A 15,890-nucleotide genomic window follows, 5' to 3' on the forward strand; every position below is an offset into this window, starting at 1 on the left:
ATTTCTGCTTCTGGATGTGCCTCACAGGCAGGAACTTCTCTCCCTAATGAAAATTCTTTTTAAATGTTCTGTTCTCTTGCTTTGCTGTACAAAGATCCAGCCTGAGCCCTTCTGCCTTCCCCCATTATCCAGGAGGCTGCAGCTGAGGTTAATGTGAATTAAGCTCTTGGCTTTGTCTAATTAGAAGTGCTCTCACAGGAAGGTTATTTCAGAGAAGCCCTAATAAATGGTAATAATAATATGCATTTCCTGGAAAAGAGGCTTCTCTTAGTGCTCCATTAGGGCTTGTCTAAATACAAAAGTTCTGCCTTAGAACATTAGGTCTCATCAGGTCTTCTGAGTATTGTACCTGCTTTCCATTTCCACTTTGAAAAAGCTCATTACAAAACCATAGCCCTGCTTTAAATAATAATGAAAAAGCAGGTGCAATGGTGAGGCTCTTCAAAGAATAATCTGGAAGTTCAAATCTTAAGAACAGTCAGAATTTTACATTTCTGGCCAGAAAGCTGAGGTTGAGTGAATGCAGCAGGGAAGGAGCAGCAAGGGAATTCCTTATCTCAGTTTTCCTGTCCTGTAAATAAAACTTGAAGATGGAGCCCCCCTGAACCTCTCAGACATAAAACAAACACATGCAACACCTTTGAAATCGATTCATGCCATGAAATATGCATATGTTGGAATTCCAGCAGGTGAAATGCATTCCAGCTTATAATGGCAAACACCTCCTATCTCCAAGTGCTGTCAATTTAAATTATCACTGCATGAATTAGACTGCATTTAAATGAGATGTGCTACCAGTGTTTCCCCCAAACTGCATCTTTTCAAAAGCTGTTTTAATCTGTAGGAGCCAGACTGTAAATTAACCAAAAAACAGCCTAGGAAAAGCAAATATTGGTGCAGAGCAAGGTACAGGCTTTATTTTTATTGGGTTTCAGCTTGGTGTTGGACCAGTGCTGGGAAAACTGTTATACAGATAAAAAATCCATAGTGAGAGGGGTGTGATGTGGCTACAGGAGCTACTGATTTATCACCTGATTTTTCTTTGCTTATATATATAATTTTTGCTTTATTTTTTGCTATATTGACTCTGAATACAACAGAGCATTTTTCTGCTCTGCCTATGTTGCTTTCTTCTTCTTCTTTTTTTTTTTTTGTTTCTTAATTAGCAGTTTGATTTCATCAAGTTGATGTTGGAAAGTGCAGATCCACTGGCAGTAAAGAGGATGAAAAGTGTGATGTGCTGGTACAGGTACATGTTGTAAAAAAAAGCAGGCAAAGATAAATTGCTGAAATATATTGTTTGATTCAGTTTTTTCTTTTTTTTTTTTAAGGTATAAAAATCTATCAAAGCCTGATTTCCTCCAAGCTGAGTGACTCCCTTGCCATGTTAGGAACCTGGTGCAGGAAGGAGATTGGGGTCTGGCTGCACATCACTAAATTGCTCTAAAAGCTGCAGCACACTGAGGAAATGCCTTCCCACATCTCTTGCAAATTAAGGCAGCAGCTGTCCTCGATAAATCCCGTTTCAATCCATGGCTCTGTCCATGTTCAGGTGTTTACTGCACTGAATTGACCAATATTGACTTGCAGAGGCTTTGTTCTCTCTGCTTTGCAGTAGACAAGAAAGGGCATTTTAAAATGGCTCAGGATCATCACAGCACTGAAATGATAAAGGGCACTTCTCTGCTAGGTTTTTATGCCATTATTATGAAAAACATTGAGACATAATTTCCAAACATTGTATTTATAAACTCAGAATTTCCAGGAATGCAGATGCTGCTCTGGCTAAGGAGAAGACTTGCACTGCAGTTGTGAGAAGAGGAGTAAAAAAGAATAAATTGCTTTTGTACCCTTGTCTATTTTCAAATTCTCCAAACAAATATCTTTGCCTTTTAGGACTGAAATTCAGGAAGGGAAACACCACTGGGAGGGAAAAGCCTTTAGGTGTGTGCTGCCTCTCTCTGTGCTTTGCAGTGTGTGCTTAGAGTGTTTACTGGGTTTATGGAATAACTCCCAGGGATGGGAACAAACTGCTGCTGTCCACATGAGCCTGCACAGGAATTATGGCTCCTGAGCAGCCAAAACTCCCTCTGAACCCCTGGATCAGGGATGTTTGCTGTGAACCAAGAATAATGTTCACCATTACGTTGTTTTCAGCAGAGAGCTGGGTCTAAACTTCACCTCATTCAAACTGCATCCTCCAAATGCTTGTTCTGATATATTTTTTCTTTATTTTTGGACACTTACAGCAAAGCTTTATTTGGCATGGTGAGTAGAAAGTCAGTGATAATCTACAGACACCAAAACACTCGTGCACTCTGTAAAATATTGTTGTAGACAGACTAAATTCTGTTTGTATTCTGCACATGAAGCAGGACTGAAGGTCTCTATTTCGGTGAAGATCAATGTATTTTCCTTCCTACCAAGCCATTGAACACTGCCACTTTTCAGCTGGGATCACTTCACTGACTCACCCTTTTTTCTCCCTAAAAGCAAACGGGGAAATTAGAGATAAGAGTTTTGTTAGTGATTATTTCTGCTTCCTATTTCTATCAGGCAAAGCCTCATTTTAAATTCCCACTGGTGAAAAGGCAGCCATCTGTTTTCCCTGATTGGAGTTGGGCCATGCCCACCTGTATCTGACACAATCCTGCCACTGGCACTCCTTGGGGAGACAGGAATTCTGCTGCCTGGTTCAGTTTGTCTCTCTCCAATCAATGGATAAACAGCAGTGGGAAGAATTTCACCCCTGAAAGGCTCCACTGGACATTCCTTGGCTTTCACAGAGCTCTGTGCGAGTGCTGACATCCTGCTGGGCATGGAAAGCATCCACACCTCTTCAGGGGGAGATTTCTGTCCCAGAGATGAAGATCTGACTCTCCTCGAGATCAGGGTGTCATTGTGCTTGGCTGGTAACAGCTATTATGAGATATTTATATGATTTCTGTACCTGTTGGAGTCCCTGCAGCCACGATCTGATAAGAACATGCTGGGAGCCTGTTCAGAGCTGCCTTTGCAGCAGCTCCTGCTTTACCTTTGATTTGTCAGCAGGCAGCACTTTTATGGCAGCTCTGCTCAAAACCCAGCTCGACCTATTAGAAATAATAATTGTGCTTAAGCCAGTGCAGATAAAACACTCCCGTGAAGTAGTAAGGTGTGACTGGATTAATTTCTTTGAGACTGGTTTATTTGTGCATCTTTTATGAGGGTAATTACAGCAATGGGGAGCAATTGTCTGTTCAGGCTGGAGGAAGGGAAGGGGGTCAGGATCAGTGTCCTGCCTTAAAATTTGTGCTGCATTTTTGCTCCATTTTGCTGCATTTTTCTCTGTGAAAGCAAGTAACAGAGAGCAGGATGGATCCATTGTCCCATGGATCAGTGGGAATCTGTCCCTGTTTTCACACATCCATCCTGAGGTCCTTCCTGGCTGATGCCCAGGTGTGACCAAATTCCAGAATCCCAGATGGGTTGATTTGGGAGGAACCTTAAAGCCCATCCCATTCCACCTTCTGCTGTGGGCAGGGACACTTCCACTATCCCAGATTTCTCCAATTTCCATCCAAACTGGCCCTGAACCCTTCCAGGGATGGAGCAGCCACAGCTTCTCTTTTTCCTTTTCTTTCTCAGTGACCAGCATCAAACCCATGTGGACCCGCAAGTTCTGTTTGCCTTAAAAAGGGGAACTTTCACAGAACACATGTATATGATAAAAATTTATATCTTTCTTTATTTATTTCTGTAATTTCAGCTCAAGACTGGCTGATTCATTGAAACCTCATGCTGTTCCTAGGAGCTATGGTGGGAAAGCTGGAACCTGGAAAGTGCCAACCTTAAGCTGTGCTTCAATGCTCCAAAGCCTCTGCAGCCCAAACCAGGTGAGAAAGCAACTCATGCCAGAGATTTTGGTGAAAAACTGAGGTGAGTGCTGTGTTTTCCTGTGCATACCATATCCTGGGAGCCCCTAAATTACTGATAATTGAGTGCAGAGTGTGGGGGGGTTATTTACAACTCTGTCCTGTCAGAGTGACAAAAAGCAGCCTTGAGGTGCTGCTTGCTCTGCTCAGCTCCACACTTTCAATATTTCCTCAAGGCTATTGCTGCTGTCTGCTGTCACAGACCTACATCAGCATTTCCATGCCATTACCTTCAGCGAGGAGCATTCCCTTAATTCCTGCCTTGTTTAGTCCTGGACTATAAATAAAACTAACAGCTCAGGAAAGCAAGCCTTGCAGAGCCCTGCCCCGGAGGCTACTCAAAATCTGAAAATTTCATTGGTTTGACAGTCTTTACAGACGAACATCTAATCTATAATAACCATAATGCCAGTTGGAAATCCATAATTAGGGCCCACTCTGAGCTGTGGCACAGCAGATGAGGAATAATGTTGAGCGCTCCGCTGGAGGAGGTGCACTCAGGCCATTTTCTCTGTATGATTCTTATTCTGGCTCTCTTTCTCTCTCTCTCCCCAACTCCCCAGCCAGTATGATGAGAAAATAAATACAGATATTTATGCCCATTTCTGGGAATGCAGTTGTCTCAGCACATACAGCACCCAGGAGGGCTGTAAGAAATAAATTAGTGCTCGGCGGTGCGGATGTGCCAGGCAGGATGCATGTCTGTTTGACTGCTGCTAAGGAGCTGAATATTTCACATGAGGGAGGTTTATGGTGCTGTGAATGTCACTGATATGTCAGAGGAACAATAAGCTTGTGGAGCTTTTAGGGGTTTATTCTTCACCCTGCTGCTGGGAGCAGTTGGGCTGCCAGTGCCGCGGGTTCTGCAGGCCCACAGAACCTCCCCAGAAGTCATGAAAGCAACATTGAGGTGACAGAAATTTGTCAGATTCTAAAATATCAACATTCAAACCAGTATGGGCAGCAGGGGAGGGAGGGAATCCTGCCCCTGTGCCCAGGTGAGATCCCACCTGCAGATCCCAGCTCAGGAGGGACCTGGGCCTGCTGGAGAGGGCCCAGAGGAGGCCCCAGGATGAGCAGAGAGATGGAAGGGAGGAAAGGCTGGGAAAGCTGGGATTGCTCACCTGGAGAGGAGAAGGCTCCAGGGTGACCCAATTGTGGTGTTCCAGAGCTTGAAGGACTGTCGCAGACATGTTTTATGAAAAATCCTTTCCTTAGGATTTTTCCTCCTGAGAAGCTGAAAAGCCTCAGGAACCAAATGTAAACATTGATTATCTGCTGCTGTGGAATGCAACAGGTGCATCTGGGGTTGGTCTCATGTGGTTGTTTCTAATTAATGGCCAATCACAGTCAGCTGGCTCAGACTGTCTGACACACAAGCCTTTGTTATCATTCTTTCTGAGTCTTAGCTGGCCTTCTGATGAAACCTTTTCTTCTAATCTTTTAGTATAGTTTTAATGTAATATATACCATAAAATAATAAATCAGCCTTCTGAAACATGGAGTCAGATCCTCATCTCTTCCCTTATCCTAAGACCCCTGTGAACACTGTTACAGAAGGAGCCATCAAAAAAGATGGAAAAGGACTTTTCACATAGGTCTGGAGTGACAGGACAAGGGGGAATGGCTTCACACTGACAAAACAGGTTTTGGTTGCATACTGGGAAGGCATTGTTCCCTGTGAGGTTGGTGAGGCCCTGGCACAGAGCAGCTGTGGCTGCCCCTGGATCCCTGGCAGTGCCCAAGGTCAGGCTGGACAGGGCTTGGAGCACCCTGGGACAGTGGAAGCTGTCCACCCAGGTGGAACTGGATGATCTTTAAATTTCCTTCCAAACCATTCCATGGCTCTATGAATATCCTGGAATGGACCTGCAGGGATCACAGGGTTCCCAGGCATCCCTTCACGTGCCTGGGAGTCTTTTCCAAACTCTGAATTCTCCACCTCTGGGGCTCCAGAAGGAGCCAGGCCAGGAGCTGAGGTCTGTTGGGATCTCTAGCAGGTCAGAGTGACCCCAAGAAAAGTTGGAAAGTCTCTTTTCCCAGCCTGGTTGTCGAAGGAGTCAGGGCTCTTCAGTTCTCAGTCTCAAGGTTGTTTATTGTATCTTATCTATAAAATTCTTTCTTCTCTCCTGCTGAGGTCAGCTCAGCAAGACAGTTCCAGGCACTCTGCCTGCCCTCAGGGTGGTGTTATGTCTTTGTGTACAATGTTTACAATTCCTTTCCAATATCTACCACCTATGTTAGACAGTGAGCTTCTATTCTAAACCAATCCCAAAGTGCCACCATCACAGCAGAAGATGGAGGCCAAGAAGAAGGAGAAAGGCTGGACACACCCAGTTCCCTCCATCTTGCTTCCTGCACCCTCATACCAAAAACCCCAAAATCTACTTTTTCCACCCCGTGATAACTTCACTATTATTCTACCTAAATTGTCATGGCTTGCTGATCTTCACACAAGGTTGGTAATTTGCTCCATGGGTCATAATCAAACCCACAGGTGTTTTGGGCTCCTTGCAGGGTTTCTGAGCCCCCTGGCAGGGGTCTGGGCCATCCTGGACAGCCAGAGGGATGTCCTGGCTCCTGACAGAGATCCTGCAAGGATCAGGCACCACCCCCAGCTGGTGGGGACACAGCTCCTGGTGTGGGATGTGCAAAGGAGGCAGAGCCGGTGTTGTGCTCCTAGAAAAGGGCCTGGAAGCCTCCCTGGCCCCCATCTGCTGCCGTGTTTGTGCAGTTTGATCATCCCCCAGTGAATGGCTCCTCTGAAGCTCCCTGATTAATCCCCGGGATCCGAATCCCTCCAGCAGCCCGAGGGATGGCAGGATTTAGCTCGTTAAAATAAAACCCCGTGAATGTGCAAATTCTCCTCAAAAGAGACCGGGATTCATGAAGCAGCTCAGCACAAAAGTGGGGAAATGAGCTGTGGCTTTTTGTGCTGCCTATTTACAAACACAAGCTCCTTGATAAAAGCTGGGAATATCTCTCGGAGATGAGCGGTGACTAAAGCAGCCCCGTGATGGTGCTCAGAGGGCTTGGGGAAGGCACACAATGTCTGAAGATGATTTTAATGAGTGACAACAATTTCAGGGAGCTGTTAGGAGGCTTTTCTCTCTGGATGGTGGAAGGAATGTTTCACTGACAAGTGCTTTAAAGTATTTCCTGTACAATGAGTCGGCTCAATTTGTCCGTAATGAATAAAATGAAATTTAGGGATCATTTAGGGGTTATTAATGGCCGTGATGTATTAATTATGCAGCAAACTTTAATTGTCTCCTCCTTAAAAAACCAGTTCAATTAGAGTCCTTGGAGTTTTTAATAGTGTGTTGAAATGGTTTTTCAAACAACAAAGCATTAAGTCTCGTTACGGATCCATTTCTCTTTTTATGGGAAATGATTTGACCATAACTGATCCTGACAGGGAATTTAAATAGTCTAAACCCAGCCTGGCAACAAACATAGAATCCTAATGTGTGCAGCCTCCAGCCCATGGAATAGTCCTAAAGTCACTGAGGCTTCACAGGATATTTGTGACTGCACACTCTGGGTTTGTGTGGGATCTTCAGCTGACTCCTGTCTGGAGAAAGTGAAATAAATTCTCTGTTGTTTTTCCTGGCCATTCTTTGAACCTGCACCATGTGTCTTTTCCAATTGTAAAACAATTTGAAAACATGCAGATTTATTTACTATGCTCAAAGAAATCTGTCCATTGGGCTGTTGATTTATAGTTTTCCCCCTCCCCATCTACATTCAGTTCCACCAGGTACTTTCAGTCCTATAAAGAAAACTGTTTACAAAGTGAGATTTACTTTGGAGCACTGTATTCATGAATAGGAAATAAAGGCACAGTTCTGAAGGAAGCTTGTTTTCTGCTGTAACTCTTTCTCATTTTGCAACGTGCAGAGAAATGAATCCTTCCAGCAGCCACCTGCAGGATGTATTTCCTGTGGAGGGAATTGATTTGCAGGTTTGTCCCAGCCGGTGTTTAAGGGATGACTGGGACAATGAGGCTGTGCACAGCAGAGGCTGCTTCAGTGCAGAATTGCTCTGATGCCTTGAGAATCTGACCTGGAACAGAGGCTGGGCAGAATAAAGCAGGGATTTATCCAAAGCATCTCCTCCATGGATCCACCTTGGGCAGCACCAGAGCCCAGCCAGGGCTGCACCCAAGATGACCCAAAATGGCCCCAAAATGCACGAGCGCTCCCGGGCTCTGTCCCTGGGATCAGTTCTGCTCCATTTGCACCTTGCAGTTCATTGTCCCATCCCAGCTTTAGCCCAGGCAGTCCCACCCTGCTTGTTTTTCTCTCTGCAGCCCACGGGGTTTGTGCTCCTGGGCTGAGATTTGGGTCATTTGTCCTTGGTGCCCAGCTGGAGCAGGAATTGTTTTGTCTCCCTGCTCTGTGCACACAGCTCAGCATCCACACACTAAAGCAGCACAGAATGTGAAAAATATAAAAGCTCAAACCTGAGGCATCAGCTCAGCCCCTTTGGTGTTGGAGGAGAAATCTGGAGCAGCAAACTGTGCTCCCATGGAAGCTGTGCAATCCTGGGAGGGGGCTGAGGGCAGGGTGGGATGCTCAGGCTGGCGTTGGGTTCAGGATGGCCACTGATCAATGCTCTCAGGATCTCCTGATAGATCAGGCAAGGTGAAATTATGGAAAGTACAGCCAGAGTGCAAGGAAACCAGCACAGTGATTTTTGTTCCCTATAGGCCAAGGGCAAATCAATCAAGTTTCACTTGTGGCTTTAATTTTTGATATTGTTTTGTTTGGTTTGGTTTTAGTAAAGGGAAAAATGGAGCAAAGCTTCAAACTCCAGGTCTGAGCTGTTGAGGGAAGTCCAGGGATCCACTTCAACCCAACGAGTGCCCAGCAGGCAGCTCAACAAAAACCATTTGATAAAGAAGATGAAGAGGAGGAGGAGAGCTTGCCTTATGAATCCTCCAGGCCCAGGATTACAAACAGCAAGTGATGGGCCTTGGGAAGCTTCCAAACTTTTTGGAAGTTCTTCTTATTTTACTCAAGATATCCTCCTTGAATCATATAAACAGAGGTGTATTGATCTCACTGAGAACAGCCTGAACCTTTTTCTTATATAATACCATTTTCCCCCCAAGAACATTTGAATGTAGGGAATATTTAATACTTCTGGGTATTTCTTTCCTTATTAATTTTTTTTTTCCAATGCTGGGTCCAGCCCCACACAATGTCTAACTCTTGTGGAAGGCTGGAGTACCTTAGGAACAGCTTCTCCCTCTTTAGCAGCAGTTGGGTAGAAAGATGAACTATAAATAAAAAGCAGCTGTGGTCTGGGAGTTATCCTGACTTCTAAAAACAACACTTTTAAGAACCTCTCTGGTAGAAATAAATACTATGGCTCTGCAGATGTCCCAGGGGAGGGATGTGCCTTCTCCCTCTCTTTTTTCTTCCAGGAAAAGAATGACAACTGATGTATTTATCTGTAGGAGAGCCTGCCGATTTTATTTGAACACTACAAGAAATTATTCAAGCTTCAAGCAAAAATTTCATCCTTTTTTATTTTTTTTTTGGGAAGAAAATTCAGCAAATTGAAAATCTTGCTTGTCTTTCACAGGAAGGATGTTGCAAAAAACAAGCACAAGAACAAAGGCTGATGAGGATGAAGACAAGAAGAAAAGCAACTCCTTTTTTTTGAAGAGGAATCTCCAAATTTTGGAGGTAAACAGTTATTTTACTTGTAAGTAACTTGTACAAGGGGGGTATGCTTTGACATAATGAAATTTGGTAAAAAGCCAAAAAAAATAGGATGTTTCAGAATATTTTTTTAACAATGATGGAAGACAAGATTTGATGTTAAAAGAATGCCTTCAATTTGAACCATTTGTCTGTTAACATGACAGAAATTACATTTTAAGTAAATTATTGCTTTCTCAAGTTTGCTTTCAGTTAGGAACTGAACCATCACGTGATGGGAAAAGAGGAAATGGGATTTCCCAGCTCCATCATCTGAATCATCAAAATGAATTAGAATTGAAGGGGATTTTGTTATATGTGGGGTTAGTTCTGTATGGGATATTGAAGACTGAGCAGAAGTAAAAGGAACATGGAGTGAAAAGCACTTTTTGTACACTTTCAATCCAGAATCCAGTTCCTGAGCCTTCTCCCTTGATTTCATCCTATAAAGCTGTCAGAAATCACACCTGAATTGTAGGTTTTATTATTCTATTTATTTTATTATTTTATTTATTATATGAAAACAGAAAATGGCCCAAAAGGTGCATTTTCCCAAAGAATTGCCATTTTTTGCCCGTTGCCAGCCATGCCAGCCAGGAGCAGAGGTGTGATCCCCTTCTCCCACCTCCCAGTGGGCACCCTGGGTTCCTTCTCTGAGTTTTCAGTGCCTGGAAGAGAATCAGATGAACTTGTTCCACTTTTTGGTACATTTTTACCAAAAGCACACGAAGATGAAACAGGCTTCTGGGTGTTCTAGTAAATATTTTACTAGGAAGTGGCTTCACGAGGGATTCTCTCTTTTGTTGGAGCCAGATTCCTCAGAAATAGTGCTTTTAGTAAAAATTGCTTTGGGATCCCATCAACATGTCCTACTTTCCAGCTCTGCAGCAATGTGAGGTATTCCTTACACTATGTGCTTTTTTGGGAGACATTAATGGTAATGCAGAAACCTCTAGACTGGTTACTAATTTTTCCATAATTAAAATTTAATTTTAAAAAGATGATTAGAAGCTTTATTATGTAAGTTGGATTTCTGGCTGACTTGCTAAATATCTTGTATTTGTATGAGTAGGCTGTGATTTGCAGATTGCTCCTTACCTGGCCTGAAACCCTCCAAAATGGTGAAGAAACTTTCTCTTGGATTTAAAAAGTTCTTGGTGTGACCTTAAATTGCTGGATTTGCTGCTTGTGTTTGATGCTGTCCTGGGTTGTAAAATATTATTTCAGTTCTACAGCTGATTTCACAGCATTTCTGCTTCTGGTCCTGAATACCAGCTGGGTCTCGGTGTCTTTCTTTCAAGTGGCATCAAAATATCTCAGCAACAAATGATGTGTTGCACCTGAGTTTCTCTCAGGACCGAATTGTTTGCACAAAACAAAGCAGTAATTAGCACTGTTAATTATCTTCAAGAGGCTGGCCCAGTTTCCCAGCATTTACTGCACTTATCTGTGCTCATCTTAGTTGGGAAGAATCCCACCATATCAGGCAGTTTGGGCTTTTTAACTGAAGAGGAAGATGGTTTTAAGGAAAAACCTGGAACATTTTATTTCCCCTAAAAGGTAATCAGGATGAAAACACCCCAAGCAAAACATGTTTTTACTCTATTTAGATTTTCTGAACACCTTTTGCATGTAACTACATTATGTGCCTGGTAGAGGAGCATTGCAAAGATGAGATGGGAAAAGTCAACTCAGAGAAGCACAATTCCATCTGGTGCTCCAGCAAACCTGGATTTGAAGGGTGTGTTTGGGTCACTGAGTGCTGGAGCCCTCAAGGAGACTGATGGCATGAACCAGGCTGACTTTGTTCCTCTCCCTGAGAAATGCTGTGGGGAAAGGACAGCAGAGCAGTGCTGGGAAAATCTGTGTCCTCCCAGGCTGCTGGAAAATAAAGAGACCTTCATTATATTCTCATTACTCCAGCTCTCAGCACAGAAAGACAAAAAAATGTAAAGGTCACTAGCTTTTACCATCTGTGCTAAAATGAGATGAAGGTAATAGAGAACTCCCAAGATTTATTGCTTAGCAGCTGATTTGAGGCTCCAAGTAAGTGGTGAGACTCTTAATCCTATCTCAACACTTCCTTATTTTGTAAAGGGATGTTCCAGAACCCCCTGAATTTGATGGAAACATCAGAACTTCCTTCATCAGGCACTGGATCAGACTTCACATGTTAATTTGACAGACCAGTCTGGAATACTGGCTCCTCAATGGGTTTGATCGAAGAAAAAGGATTTTAATTTGTGAAATACATGGGAGTATGAGAGGAAATTACATCTGGGGATTGCACCAGGTGATTTCTGTTTAATAAGATGAGAGACTTCCCTCGGTCCATTTGGAAACCACTTGACAGGGTCTGTGCAGCTGCTTAATTGGATGCATTAAAGCATCTGACTGGTGCATCCATCAGCGTCCTTGCAGCCTCCAGGAGCTTTCTGATGGCTTTGGAATTTTGCTTGGCATGTCCTATTCCTTAGAAAAGCTCCTCTCCAAAGCTGACAGCTCCCAGCCTGACCATGGTGGCAAGGATGAAGGATTTGGGCACATCCAGCCCTGCAGGCTGGAGTTGAGCATGGGCTGTAGATCCCAGGATCAGAATTTGGAGGTGAAAATCTGGAGCTTTGCTGTGAGACACGTTCACTGTGGATGTACATTCCAGGATCAGGAGTTTGGAGGTGAGAGTTTGGAGCTTTGCTGTGGGACAAGTTCACTGTGGCTGAGATGGATTTGGGCACATCCAACCCTGCAGGCTGGACCTGATCCCAGGGCTGTAGAACCCAGGATCAGGAATTTGGAGGTGAAGGTTTGGATTTTTGCTGTGAGATGTTCACTGTGGCTGTAGATCCCAAGATCAGCAATTTGAAGGTGAAAATCTGGATTTTTGCTGTGAGACACGTTCACTGTGGCTGAGATGGATATGGGCACCTCCCTGCAGGCTGGAGCTGATCGCAGGGCTGTAGATCCCAGGATCAAGAATTTGGAGGTGAAAATTTGGATTTTTGCTGTGAGACACATTCACTGTAGATCCCAGGATCAGAATTTGGAGGTGAAAATCTGGATTTTTGCTGTGAGACACGTTCACTGAGGCTGAGATGGATTCCAGAGGTCGATAGCTCAGCCCCCAGAAAGAAATGAGGTGAAAGAGCCTGATTGTGTTGGACACCCTGCAGCTGACTCAGCAAGGCCAAGTGTGCAACCTCAAAATTAAATACTTTGAAGCTGATTTAATTGTCACATGAGCTGTGAGTTTTTTAATCAGGTGCCTGTTTCTATCTGACATGGGGATGCTATTTCTGTGTAGGGATGATGGCAGCAATGCTGTCTCTGCTTTTCTGTGCGAGGCCAGGTGTAAGCATTGTGTCATTTTTATTCAGACAATTCCAGCATTTCAGAGCTTCCTCACTAATTTAGTTTTAATTGTCCAGACCTTGCCCTCATCAAGCAAAAGAAAAATGGGTCTGGCACTTCCACGTTACCATGAGCTGCTCAAAATGAGAGATAAATGAGGGACAAAGCCATTAAAATGATGTGGGCAGTGCAATTTTAACAGCCAAACTCGAGTGGAGCGTGTTGGTTGTGTGTGAATATCCCCATTACCAAAGTAAATAAGCCCAGCTGTTGGCAAATCTGAATTTCAGCTCTAAATGGCCTTGGCTTCTCAGTGACCTCTGCAGAGAGGGAACAGCTGGATTGCTCACACAGATCCTGCCGCGTCGGGCCAGTTTTTGTGTGAGTGAATATTGAGGTTTTTCCTGCTCTGGCTGTGCTGCAGATGTGGGCACTGGGAGCTGATTTGCTGTTTGAGGCTCTGAACCATCACTCATTAAAGCCACTCTGCTGCCTTTAGCATCAGGCTGGCAGTAAATCTGTATCACATTCTTCTCTGCTGCTAACATCAACAATTCCCAGGCAGAAGCTTCCTCGTTTGAGGGTGTGTTTAAATGGCTATCTTGTATCTGAAATTTAGTCCTGGTAATGTATTAATTAGCCTTTTTTTTTGGAGTTTAGTGTACCTTTTAATTAACTGAAGCCAGCAACACAGTTTACACATTTAAAATCCCAGTCCTTTAAATCGTTGCAAGTTTTGTCCTAAACTCACAGAAATCAATAGATAGAGTCCTGCAGCTTTCCCAAGAGCTAAATGCCTGTAATTACAGCTGGAAGGTGAGACCCCAGAGTGGGGACAGAAAGTTTTCTGGGGTGCTTTGCTGTTTGTCCCCGCAGCACTCACACATTTAAAATCCTAATCCTTTAAATCATTGCAAGTTTTGTCCTAAACTCACAGAAATCAATAGATAAAGTCCTGCAGCTTTCCCAAGAGCTAAATGCCCGTAATTACAGCTGGAAGGTGAGACCCCAGAGTGGGGACAGAAAGTTTTCTGGGATGCTTTGCTGTTCCTCCCCTCAGCACTCAGGGCACTCCTGCCTGGCCAGTAACGAGCAGGGCTCCAGGAGCGTTGTGTACTTTTGCTTTGATTTGATTTAATGCTCTCTACAGTGATAACAATCACTCAGGCACCACGTCCAGCCTCTGCCTGCTGCTCTCCTGCCTTGTTAAATGCAAGTGCACTCTCGGCTGAAGTGGCTGCAGCGATTTGAGATCCGTGCTCATCACCTCGTTAACAAAATCCAAAATTCCCATCCAGGCAACCCCTCAGGCTCCTTTCCCCAGGAAAGCAGCACATCCCTGCCTCCCACCCTGCTCCTGAGATGCTATCAGGTGTCATAGTAACAGCTCAGTGAACATCATTGAATTCTTATTCATGAATTAGTCTGGCTTCAGTGTGGATTGGTGCACGTGAGGAGAAGGAATCTTGTCCAGGACTGGAGGAATCCTTGGAGATCATCCCTCTGTATCCATGTAAATAAATGGCTGCAGGCTAAACCTGCTCAGTCATGCAGGCCTCCAGGGAACAGTTTTAGTGCTCTTGTTTCAGTAGAGGATAATTTGATTATTTTTTTTTTCAGTCCTTAATGGCAGGATGGGAATTATAATAAATTAAAGGAATGGAGACTTGGAGGAGGAAGGGGAAAAAAAAAGCCAGTCCAGACTCCCTGAGTTAAGTAGGGGATTAATTTGCCCCTGTGCAAAAGTCAAAAGCAAAGTTCTGCTTGATATAGGGAAGGTTTTGGTGGCACAGGAAGGTGGGAGGCCTCTCCCTTTGGATGTTTCAGGATCTGCAGCTGATTTCCAGTTTAGAGGGGAAGGAATAAAATGGAATGAGCAGTTACAAAAGCACTGCTGAAGGCACATTGCCAGGGGTTTCTCCCTTGAGATGGACTGGTTTGATTTTGGTGCCCAAAAAGGAGCTGGCTCTGGGTGAAGGTTGCCCAGGAAGGGCTGATCCTCATCCATCCAGTCTCTGCATACCTGTTCTCTTAGAATTCTGCTCCCTGAGATCTTCACCCTTCCATGTCTAATAGTAAACAGGGAGGTGGTTCTTTATTGACCACCATGACCTTAAAGATGTTTTCCAACCATAAAAATTCCATTATTCCATCCCATCAGATGTGCTAGACCTGTCCCATGAACTCAAAGGGTGTGAGGCAGAGATGGATGCACCATGGCACTCAGGGCTGAACAAGTCTCAGGTCCCTAACTGGGAGAAAAATCCCCCAAAATCTAAATTTGTCAGCAGAAGTGGAAGCAGAAAATCCAGTGTTTCCCTTGGAGCAGGGCAGTGCTTGAGCTCTGCCCCTCTCATTTTTCAAAATTCTTCCTGCAGCCTGATTTTCACAGTGCGCCTCACCAAATGTTCCTCTGGTTTTGATGTGAAATTCACTCCTGTTTTGTAGCCTTGAAAGCAATATTTGATGAGAAGAGCCTGTTCCCAAAAGAAATTCATGATCCTGAACAAAACAAGCGAAGCAACTCTGTCAGCGAGTGCGGAGGAAAAATAAAAAGAAATAAGCAACAAGCAAAGCTGGCAGAAAAATAAACCTCCTCTTCCAAAGGAAGGTGTGTACACAGAATGCAGATCCATGGAAATTGTCTTTGCTCTGTGCCATTAGTTTATTTTTTCCCTTTTTTCTTAGGAGCAATATTTCCAGACATTACTTGGGATCTCATCCTTGCACAACCCTTAGGATCCCCTCCCTCCAGCTTGTGCTGGGTTTTTCATAAAAAAAAACCCAACAAAATCAGGGAGGTCACTTTTGTGCTTTATTTCTTGTGGTTTGAGTAATTCCCCTGATTAAAATCCAGCTGAAGTTTCCAGGCATTTGGATGCTCTCGGAATGCTTTAAAACCATGAGGGATCAAATC

General features: G+C 44.0%; 1 long non-coding RNA gene across 4 annotated transcripts; it reads left to right on the forward strand.

Moving 5' to 3' along the window:
* Positions 1–795: 795 nt before the first annotated feature.
* On the forward strand, positions 796–15,681 carry LOC135451657 (uncharacterized). Of its 4 annotated transcripts, XR_010441388.1 has the most exons (5): positions 796–906; positions 3,749–3,875; positions 9,507–9,610; positions 11,723–12,300; positions 15,422–15,681. It is a non-coding gene; the product is annotated as an uncharacterized LOC135451657 (long non-coding RNA). The 4 variants fall into 4 exon arrangements; XR_010441390.1 differs by lacking the exon at positions 11,723–12,300; XR_010441389.1 differs by lacking the exon at positions 15,422–15,681 and having other exon boundaries at positions 3,749–3,918; positions 11,723–14,340.
* Positions 15,682–15,890: the final 209 nt, after the last annotated feature.

Source organism: Zonotrichia leucophrys, chromosome 9 (genome assembly GCF_028769735.1).
Source record: "Zonotrichia leucophrys gambelii isolate GWCS_2022_RI chromosome 9, RI_Zleu_2.0, whole genome shotgun sequence".
NCBI classification, from domain to species: Eukaryota; Metazoa; Chordata; class Aves; order Passeriformes; family Passerellidae; genus Zonotrichia; species Zonotrichia leucophrys.